Below are 12,437 nucleotides of genomic sequence, written 5' to 3'. Positions count from 1 at the left end.
TTAATATTATAATATTATAATAATATAAATTCAGTACAAAGTTGCTTCTTAATTTCTAAAAAGTTTCAAATAAAATCTGTCATTTTTTTGATAGATTCTTTTTCAAAATCGAAGAAAAATTCAATGTCAATTAATTGAGCATTAATAAGATCTATAAAATTCTTATCCGCCGTTATCTCCATACTTGTCTTGCACAAAAAGACTATCAAAATTTAAATTCAGTCGGAGATTCGTCCAAAAAATCGATGTCTTATTGAAAAAATGAGTTAATCATTCAGTTAATTGTAATTAATTAATCATTTTTACATCATGTATTTAGCTGAAAAAATTAACCGGAAATGAATTAAACACCGTTCTTACGGAATCATTTGTATTTTGTATGAAGAGTCATAAAGTATTAAAAAAGTTTGTGAGTCATCCATATAGTTATAATTAACAAAAAAATCATGTAATTGATTGAAATATAGATTGAAGGCGCTGCAGCGCTCCAGAAGTTCCGTCAAACGCTATCGTCAGGATACATGCTGTTTCATGTACGGAATCGGAACGACGGAACGATTTATTATTAAATTTTGAGATCACTACAATTCCGTTTCGTAAAGGGCTCCCCACAATAAAAGGAACAGGAAACAAAGAAGAATTTCAACCTATCAGAAACTGTGTATTCCACAATACATTCTGATAGGTTGAAATTTTTATTCTCTGTTCCCTATTTATTCTCTGTTTCCTTTTATTGTGCGGAACCCCTAAGAAGTTTCTCTCGTCCCATGTAGTCGGAACGAAATGTCGCCTCGGTCGCAAGTTAATTTGCTTAATTTAATCGATATTTCGTTATTTTAATGCGACTAAAGCAGTAATATGCATAATTTGTGCAATTATTTTATCTATAACTTTGAATACTCAAAAATAAATTATAAGAGTGAGATATTTTGTTACTAAAATATCTCACTCTTATAATTTATTTTCATTGCATTCCGGCTACATGGAACGGATAGAGAAAATTTTTACGAAACGGAATAACATGTTCAGGGTTGATTTAAAAATTGAAACGAATATTCAAAAAGCATAATAAAAGAAAGCAGAGAATAGAGAATAAGAATTTCAATCTATTCAATCAAAAATCATGTATTATATTAGGTGTACAACTTTGCTTCCGCTGTTTTCTTATAGATGGCTTTAGCGGTAAGTGGTGGTCGAAATAAATAGATCATAGACGTCATACAATAAACTTGGGCATCTGTCAACATAACTCCATAGAAACATTAGTCGATTTGTGTCTGCATCATAAAGTTATTCTCGATTGAAAATGTTAGTTTATGAGCCAAATTTTCGTCATTTGCGGAAGATTTCAATTTTTTGCTTCAATATGAAGAAATCTGCGGCTGAGGCTCATCGAATGCTCTCAAATACTTATGGTGATGCCGCTATTAGTGAAAGAACATGTCGTGGTTTCAACGCTTCAAGAACGGTGATTTTGACGTCCAAGGTCATGCTCTGTATTTGGTGGGACCAGCTCGGCGTAGTGTATTACGAACTGTTAAAACCGACTGAAGCATCACAGGCGATCGGTATCGAACGCAATTGATGCGTTGAAGCCGAGCATTGAAAAACAAACGGCCGCAATACAACGAGAGACACGATAAAGTGATTTTGCAGCATGACAAATGCTCGATTCCATGTTGCGAAAGTGGTCAAGACATACTTGGAAACGTTGAAATGGGAAATTCTACCCCACCCGCCGTATTCTCCAGACGTTGCTCCCTCTGACTATCACTTGTTTCGATCAATGGCACACGGCCTGGCTGACCAGCACTTCCGGTCTTATGAAGAAGTAAAAAATTGGATCGATTCGTGGATAGCCTCAAAAGATGACCAGTTTTTTCGACGCGGGATTCGTACGCTACCCGAAAGATGGGAGAAAGTAGTGGCCAGCGATGGACAATATTTTGAATCATAAATGTATAACCAGTTTTTACAATAAAGCTTCGAATTTTGGAAAAAAAACGGCGGAAGCAAAGTTGTACATCTAATAGAATACACAGTTTCTGATCGAAATTCTTATTCTCTGTTCTCTGTTCCCTATTCCTTCTATTGTGTGGAACCCCTTATAGAACGGAATGCTAGTGAATCGATTTCTAAGAAATCCGTTCCATCGTTCCGATTCCGTGTATGGGATGGCATCCTCAATCTTTAATATTTCGATATTCTTAGGCATATTATGAAATTGCTTGGAAGTTCCGATTAAAATAATTCAATTATTTCCTACATTTCTCTTGTATTTTCTAATGAAATTATAGGAAAACGAAATAATTCTGATCGGAACCCATTCCAAACAATTCCATAATATGCCCAAGGTATTAATCATGAATTTTTTTCCTGGAATAAAAAATTTTTCCAGTAACTTCAATGGTAAAAATGTTCACTTTTCACTTTCCATCCTAGGGAAAATTTCATGATTGATATCCAGCAATATCGAAATACTACAGAGACTGTGACGATAGCGCCTGACGGAACTTTCGAAGCGTAACATCTTCAATCTATATTTCGGGCGATTTCATGATTTTTATGTTAATTATAGCTATAAATGGATGACTCACAAATCTTTTTAATGATATTTCATAACTCTTCATACAAACGATTCTGTGTAAGAATCTGTGTAAGAACGTTGCTTAATTCACCTTTGCACTTGGGTATCAATCATGAAACTTTATCCTTAGGATGGAGAGTGAAAAATGAAAATTTTTACCATTGAAATTAATGGAGAAAATTTTTATTTTTCACTTTCCATCCTAGGAATAAAGTTACATGATCGATATTCTGGTTATTTTTTACTAAATACATGATGTAAAAATGATTAATTAATTACAATTAACTGATTGACTCACAAATCTTTTCAATTATACTTCAAAACTCTTCATACGAAATACAAACGTTTGGGAATAGTAATTTCAACCAGTATACTTCGATCAAGTACATATATGAATAGAAATCAGGCATTTATTCCTTAAGGTGCAATTTCACGCAACGTTAAAATACTAATGACTCTCCCCATTCTATAATCCCCTACAAATTGTCGTTTTGCCGCTTGAAGTTTGGAGAGATCCAACTAAACCTGAAAATAGTTCGCAGACGATGCAGACGTCCATAGAATTGGACAAAATTAATCTTTTTACTACCGACAGCAATGTTACTGACAAAACATTTTGAAAAATTTTTTGAATAGTTTAAACGCACTTTGAACTTATTCTTATAGCGTTTCTCTTGGTTACACTAGGTCTTACATTGGATGCAGCCTTATAGCGCACCAGTTGTGTGTAAGCGCTACACTCAGCTACACTATACTAGTAGAGTGGTATACTACATCATTGCGCTAAAATCCTGTTCCCGCTTGACTTCCATTTTCAAATTTTAAATGTCAAATTGACTCTACACCGTCCTTTTGAGATGGTGTAGCAAAATCCCACTTCATGCATAAAATTTGCACTACACCATAGCCATGGAAACACGATACACCGAATGAATTCGCTTACCACCAATCTTGGAAACACGGTACACTGTCTGATGGCTCCTGCACATTGGATGCTGAAACGCTTGCCGCGCGGCAAAATGAGACGCCAATGAACACATTAGGAGCTGTTTATTTGCTACATCATTTATTTGCCGCATCACATTTTGCCGCGCGGCAAGCGTTTCCGCATTTAGTGTATAGAAGTCACGAGTATAGAATCCTTCAGAGAAGCGCAACCGCTGTAACAATTTCTGATTGCTTCTGCCATTGTTTTTACGAATAGTCGCGCGATTCTATCTGGTTTAAATGGTATATTTTTATATGTATCATTAAATGTGATTTCTGTTTGCGAAAATGAGATATTATAAGTATTGTATCTGGATATTCAACCAGATATGGTCAAGGACTTCTTATTCGTAGTTTTCCGAAGAATGATGACTTAAAAGACAAATGGAAAGAAAATTTAAGAAATTTTAAGATAACTTAATCATTTGTTATTGTTGTTTGTGTGAGGTTAATTCAGATTAGAATGAGATTTTTATTTTCATTATTTATTTAAGTGTCTTTTATATATATAATATATATAATATACGAATAAGCTTTTAAGACTTAATAATATAAATTTGTAAATACTTTTGTTTATTTCCAGTTACATTTTGATCAATGTAATTTTGAAAAAATGAAAGCAGATGGCAAAAAGAGACTCAAGGATAACGCGGTTCTTGCATAAGGTATATAATTTCTAACAATATTAATTTCATTATTTTTATTTTATTTCCATTTTGAGTTAAATTATAATATTATATGCTTATATGCTTAAAATTCTTAAGTGCAATCATTTCTAAGAGATCCTATGGAAAATAATAGAAAACTTATCAAATAAACTACATTTAATGACTATATAGTTTTTCCATTTAAAATATGTTGAAATCTTGTAAGAGAACACTATTTGATTTTTAATAACAAGATTCTTTCATTCTATTAAAAATTATTATTCGGTTTTCTGTAAAATAATAGTTTTTAAAAGTATTATATGCTTTCTTTTCCAGACTATTATTTTATTAATAATTCTGACCTTTCATCAGAAGAATTAAAGGTAGCTTCATTGAATACAGATTTTTCTTTTACGAATCTTACGGTTGAGATAAATATTAGTATATCATTTTTTGAAATATTTTATAATTACAATTTTTTATTACATTACCATTATTAGCCGAACATTTATATTCAATTCTTTTACTTTTATAAAGTATATATAATATTTTTTAAATACTCTTACTTTATTTTTGCTTAAGTTGAATCTCAAACCATCTCACAACAATCTATTATTGTGCAACAAAGTCTGAGAAGAACTTGATTGACTTCGTAAACAAGCAAAAGCAATTAATCATGAAATTAAAAAAACAATATCAAGAAAAGATAAAAAAATTGATATTTTGATATGTTCTATCAATAAATCTTACGCATTAAATCGAAAATATGGAATTTAAAAACGGAATTGAGTTGATTGAAAAAAAAACTACTTGTTTTGAAATAGATTCTATTTTCAGATCTGATCAAAGAGAAACATTATTCAAAAGAAAACGTACACGAGGGCTAAAATGGAATCCTGAAACTATAAAGGAAGATCTAATTTATAAAATGTGAACAAAAGCTTATTCAGATTTAGTTGCAAAGTATTCATTAATTCCATCTGTCAGAAGTTTACAAAAAATATATTTAATGTATTGTTTTTGAAAATAGTATATTGAATCAAATTTTTTATTTATTGAAAATTATGGCAAAAAATTTACGTGATAAAGCTGCTGTTTAACTATAGATGAAATGGCTATTAAAGAGGATGAAAGACAACTTGATCCAAGTACCAAAAAGTGGATTGGTAAATGTATACTTCCAACTTATTCTGGCATTGCCAATAAAGCGTTGGTATTTATGCTTGCTGATTTAACTCTGTGTTTGAAGATAATGATTGCATTTTACTTAACTGCGCAAAAAATCAGAAGAAATTAAAAGAAATAAGGCTGGTCCTACTGGACTTGCTTTAAAAAATATTATTTGTACTATAATTAACAAAGCAGCAATTGGATTACATGTATGTGCTGTAATAAGTAATATGGGATCTAATAATATATTTATATGTAGGACTTTTGATATTGAAGCAACGCAAAATGAATGTATCAAGTCTACATCCTATTCATTGTGCACAATTTTTTTTTTTTCAGATGCAGCCCGTATTTTCAAAGCAATAAAATCAATGCTTAAAAAAAAAAATAAAAAATAAAAATACAAAAGATATAATGAAAGAAGAAAAATTTTGGATATTGTGGCTTATAAGTACGTCTTTATTATTTTGAATTCAAATTTGAATTAAAAATTTCGCTTGAAAAAAGATAATATATATACTAACAAATTTGCAAAAATGAAAGTATCTAACTCATTGTATTTTATAATATATCGCATAAACGTCGGATTTAAAAGATTAGCAGATATTAATGATAATTTGAAAACAATCGCATGGTTTATCGAAACAATAAATACTTTTTTCGAACTAATAACAGCAAGACATTATACACTTTGAGTCGTTCCAACGAAACTGCATATAATAAAGCTTTGAATCTCATCTAAAAAATAAATCACTTATTTCTCAACATGGAAATTGGTAACACAGGATCATGGAAGCTTTTTTTTCTTTCGGATTATGTTAATCAAGATTGTGTTGAAAATTTATTTTCAAATATATGACAAGGACAACTGGTACCAAATGCAATAGCATTTATTTAAAATTTAAAAGTAATTATTTTAGCACAATATTCCATAGTTGTAAGAGGATCAAATTATGATTTTGAGGAAGAAGAATCTTTTACAGACTTTTTAAAAATTACTGCCGAGAAGACACAGCGAATGGTTCAATCAAATGTAGGATCTATTAGAAATGGTTGCTCTACCCATTCGTCAAATCACAGATGAAGATTGCAACATAAAAGAAATAATAGAATGAATGAGAAACAGCAGTCATATATAATATGGCAGGAAGTGTATTGTACTACTGTAAAAAATACTATCAATGTATGCGATGCTTGTTTTAATGCTTAGATGGCAACACTCAGAATCGTATCCCTTAAATGTAATTAAGAAAGAATATAACATGTTTTCTGGAGATGACAACAATACATACACATCAAATAATGATGTCTGAAAAATGTTTTGAAGCCATTTTTGAGAGTGGAAATAATATTTCGTGAAATGCGAGATTAAACTACTTTCATTTCAGCATACAAATGTACTTGAATATTTTATAAATGGATTGACATATGTGTGGTACTTCCATCCCAAATTGTCACAATATTTGTAGAAACATACTACGATATTATTTTCAATCAAGAATAAAACAATATGGCATGTTAAGAAAGCAATAATTTTCTAACGAAAGTATTAATAGAAGTAGCAAAAGTATGGCCATGCAGGCAGTGGCAGAAAAGTTGTAGGAAATAATTTAAGTTTTTAAATAGTTTGTGACTAAAAAATTATATTGGGTTGTCCAGAAAATTCGTGCCGACTAAAATTTAAATTTTAGTATACATTTATTAAATTAAAATTTTCTGCGTTTCAATTTTCCTTCAACAACGGCACGAACTTTCCAGACAACCCAATAAGTTCATTATTTTATGACAATTACGCTATTGTTTTATTACAGATAAATAAAATTTTATTTATTATTTTTTATTTCACATATATATAATTTATTATTTTTCAATATTGTTACAATTATTACAATTTTAAAAAGAAATAAAATTTATTTTTTGTTTATTTTATATATACATTTCGAACTCTTTTTGAGCTTATCAAAATAACCTGATTTTTTCCCTATTGACATATTGCTAGCAATTTAGTAATTTCGAAATGTGAGAGGTTAGAATTAATTATCCTTATTTTTTTTTGTTACGTTGAGTAGATTCCAAATACAGTAATTCGTAAATAAGATTTAATTTTATGTCTTTCATTCTGTTTTCGAATTTTAATTTTTTTTATAATTTCTACATTTCTTTTTGCTTTTTCTCTCAGAAGAAGTTGATCCAAATTTACTTTTTCAAATTTCATTGTTATATCTTTTTCCATTTTTCATGTAGAAAAATATTAATTTTTAAAAGAAAAGATTTATTTTTTAAATCTGTCTCTTAAGTAAAATATTTTTTATCATCATGTTGCTTACAAATATACGATATTAGAGTTTGAAAGATTAGTGTCACAAAATGGCTAAGTCCAATGAAAAGTAGCGAAACTTTAGCGGCTCAAGTGGCGTTTTGTTGTCGGTTACTTTAAAGGGGAAACATACCACGAAGTGGGGATAACCGCTCAACTATGTGTGCCTTCCAACAAGCGACACAGTGCGACACAGTGATCATGTCATCTTTATTTAACATTGGCAAACAACAAGAATGTAATGATCCAATTGTGTTACATCGTGTCGCTTATTGAAAGTCATACTGCTAGCGTTTTCATGCCTTTAGGCTGGCGTCTTATGGAGCGTTGACAATGAAATGGAACTCGAATTAATTCAATGAATCACAGCCATTTCGTTTTCTTTCTTACGCTTTTCCTAAATCCTTTATGTCCCGTGGAGCGAAATAACGAAAGCGGAACACACAGAATAATATAAAATTTTTATTTACAATACATGTAATAATAAAAATAGTATTTTGTAAAAATATAATAATATAAAAATATATATAACAAATTGGTAATATTAGAACTTCTTTAGCAGTAAAATATATTTAATATAATTGTACAACGTACTATCTTATGATTGGCTGAAACTTGATTCTGCTGCCGCATTTATTGCTCAATGGGGCATAGAAGAAAGAAAATAAACGCAATTGTAGGCTGCTGATTAATATCTACTTTCATATTTTTTTACTTTATTATTATATATACTATAATTATAATTATTTTTTATTATATATACTATAATTATCGAATCATTAACATTCTGCTACTTATCAGTTTGTGTCCATATTAATGAAGAAGAAAAACAATATGTAACCATCTCATTATATGGAAAATGATTGTAATATACATCGACATATAATATTGAGGTTATCTGCAACTTTCATTCATTCCGCAAATTGTAATGGTACGGTCACAGTATACAGTAGCGCAATTCTTTGTCAGCATTTTTGATGTTGGTGAAGCCAAAATCGTAACGCGCATGCGCAAGTTGACATTACGATAACGCCATCTAGACTTCTCTCTCACTTACTCTTTTACATTGTCGCACATACCTTCCGTAATAGTAACCATAAGATGTACCATAAGAATAAGCCAATGACAGTCGAGAATTCTTTTCGAGAACTCTTAATTCTCATTGATTGATTCTTGCGTTATGTCTTATGTTACTGCTATGGAAGGTGTGTGCGACAGCCTTTACTCTTCTACCCTGTCCAAACCGTCCAGACCCTATCTATAGTTCAAATCTTTCTAAAGCGATGTTACAATGAGATTTGAAGACATTAAAAATTAAGCCGTAAGAAATTAACAATCATAGTGAATTATTGTCCTGACGATTCTTACGCCTTAAAATTTCATCGTAAATGAAATCGATAATTAATCGATGATTAATTTATTGAAACATTAAAGAAATCTGATTATAAAAAAGTATAAAATTAAATTATATATATATATGTAATTTATATATGTATAAATATTTATATGTATATGTATGTGTATGTGTATGTCATGTGTGTATGTATATTTGCATATAAGGGTCAATACAAATTTATAATTACAGAAAATGATGAACTTAATTTTAATATGATAAAAAATTTATAATCTATGCATTTTTTTATTTTTTTAAGTTTTTTTTTTACTAGATCATACTGTAACTATACTCAATCTATGATCTAGAAAGAAAAAAAGAAAACATATATAAACACATTAAGAAATTGTTTATCATAAATATTATAAAATATAAAAATTGCTATACGCAGTTTACAAAATCGATAATATATGATTTTAAACATGCTAATGTATAGATAAATATCATATTTTGTTTGCAACGCATAACATAAAAATTTAATTATAATTATATACATGTTACAATATAAACAAAATAAATATCTATAAGTAATCTGAAAATATTGTCCAGAAAGTTCGTGTCGATTTTGAAGGAAAATTGAAACGTAGAAGATTTAAATTTTAGTATACATTTATTAAATTATATAGATGCCATCTGTTCTACAACCTTTCTCCATCTTTCAGACAACTTGAAAATTCCGTCCTTCTTTTTCTACTCATTTTCTTGATATGCAATCTATTTTCTTTTTATATCTGAAACAGAACTAAGATCAAAGAGAATTGAAGAGCTTTTCTGCAAGACAATTGAAAATCTGTACGATATATATCTGTGCGATATATATACAGATATCTATAATTCTCTTTAAGGATAATTTCTTTTTTTATTCTTTTTATTTGACTTCATTTCATTGACTTTATTTCACTTCACTGCACTCCACTTCACAATAATCTACTTCACTTTACTTTTTTTTATTTCACTATCAATATCTAAAACAATTTGCAAGACATCACCGACATAAAAGCATACGAATTTAATACTGTCGTTACCGCCAATTGCTACACAAACACTTCAATAGTTAAAAGAAAGTCCGAAAAGACAAAGAATAAGTGAGAGAAAAATTCAGATGACGTTACTATATGTAATGTCGCGCTACGCGCATGCGCAAGTTGAGACATTTTGGCTTCACATAATGAATAGAGTTGCGCTACTGTATATTGTGCTGCAAGCTTAAGAAAACGATTCTGTGATTGGTGATCCGCTTATCCACGTATGTGCGATCTGCATGCAGATGCTGGCACATATGGTGTAATTTGCATAAGCATAATTTGCGCTGACATATCGCTTTACTTGAACATCAGTTTTTGTATAGTTATATTTCTATAGTTATTTTTTTTTACGCTATTGTAAACAATTGACAACAAGGTGCGTTCAGAAATTACGCCTAGGTACTCTGGAGTACTCTAGTCTCAGACATTCAGAAACTTCAGATATAATTTATCCAAAGCATTCAGAAACGATTTAGATCATCTATCATCTAAGACTAAGATCACTCTATCGTCAATCTATTTTTCAATTGGATAAAAGTTGCCCCGCAATGCGCATTTCGCACTATAAAATCACGTACCTGATGAAAGTAAGATTAAGTTACATAATTATTGAAAGATTTTTAGATCACTATGTTCAATATATAATTGACTTCTAAAACAAATACAATCTCTTTTTCATAATTGTAACAGCAATTAATCTTACTTTCATGCATTTCTCAATTTTCACCAATGTTTAATGATCACCCAATTGCATCACCCAAGGCGTTCAGAAACTCTTTCGTCTAGATCATTCTGGGGCACCCAGAGTTTACCTCACCTTATCAATACCCAGATTTCTTGAACGCATTCTAACAAAAAAAATATCAAGACGTTCCTCGTCTCAATCCCAGACCTGTTCTCTCCTTCGATTTAATAGACTTTCATTCTGCCACTGAGTCACAGTTCTGACACTGTTGGTATCTCTGTTGTGTCTATATCTAGTAAATTTCTTATACTTATATTTTGTTAAACATGATGGAATCATGCGTCGAATCCAATTTCTGACTCATTTTAGCTTATTTTGTCTGAAAAAATGCACATGGATTTCGATTTTGCAACAGTACAATTATAGAAGTCGTATGTCCCTTTACATTGCGTGGAAAGTCAAAATCGGTCGAAACCCATGCGGAACAATACAATTATATATCTGGTTTTGCCTCTGCGATAGATTTCCTAACTTCAATAATCATTAACTTTAACACTTAATATCTCGAACCATAGGGTACAGCGACGCTTTTTTTTGCTAGATTCTTTCGTTTCAAAAACGCGTCGACCTAAGCCTAATAACTCCAGTACACCAGCGCAATGTTCGTCATGCGCGACGATCATCCGCTCATATAACCATGATGGAAAGATGCCGGAGTTCCCCATAAGATACTTTTCGAGATGCGTAGGTTACGAAAATCAAATCATAAATTTGTTTAGCATTTCTGTTAGACTGGAATCAGACTATGCATTGAGATTAAAAATTAAAGATTGAAATTTCACAATGAAGACAAAGGCCCGTATTCAGAACACGCTTACAACGAAGATGTGCTAACATATTATAATTTACGTTGCGCATATTATAAAATTTCAGATATAAAAGCGCGTTCTCGAATATGGGCCAAAAAAATTTTGGCTTCTTTTGTTATGATTGATCAAACTTCAATCTTTCAATCTTCAATATCATTCTTCAATGCTAATCTGATTCCGGCCTTAGAGTGTACAACAGAAATTCTAATCAGTAATTGGTCGCATTTTTCTAATCTTCCGCGAAATATCCAATGTGAATACTAGCTTTCAGAATAGCATATTCTAGGCTATGTTCCAAATAGGCTATGTTTCCTCTCCGAGGAAGATTTTAATCTATGCTATAGTACGGTACGTGTATTATATATATTTCATGTAAAATTTTCCTTAGAGAGGAAGTTTTGGAACATAGGCCTAGTAAATAAAATATAATGTACTATATTCTAGTAAAATTACTAGAATATGCAGTTACGCTTACGCAGATTACATCGCATGTGACGGCACTCTGCGGATGCCCTCCCATGAGATGTGCAGAACTGCAGAACGTTCTGGTAATAGCTTCATTTCACTAATTCTACCGTTTTTTATTGAGCAAATTTATTTTTTTTGCGGCGATGCTGCGTATGTGCGTGTGCATGTACATATACATATACTTATAAAAACTCAGAGTCCAAATTCTCCTCTTGAAAAGAAGGAAACATTTTCAGCGCCATCATCTGAATTCGGAAGTGGCGAACTAAAGTGGTCACGTGACAAGGGG

This window comes from Atta colombica, unplaced genomic scaffold (assembly GCF_001594045.1).
Source record: "Atta colombica isolate Treedump-2 unplaced genomic scaffold, Acol1.0 scaffold106, whole genome shotgun sequence".
NCBI classification, from domain to species: domain Eukaryota; kingdom Metazoa; phylum Arthropoda; class Insecta; order Hymenoptera; family Formicidae; genus Atta; species Atta colombica.
This window is presented reverse-complemented; position numbering follows the sequence as displayed.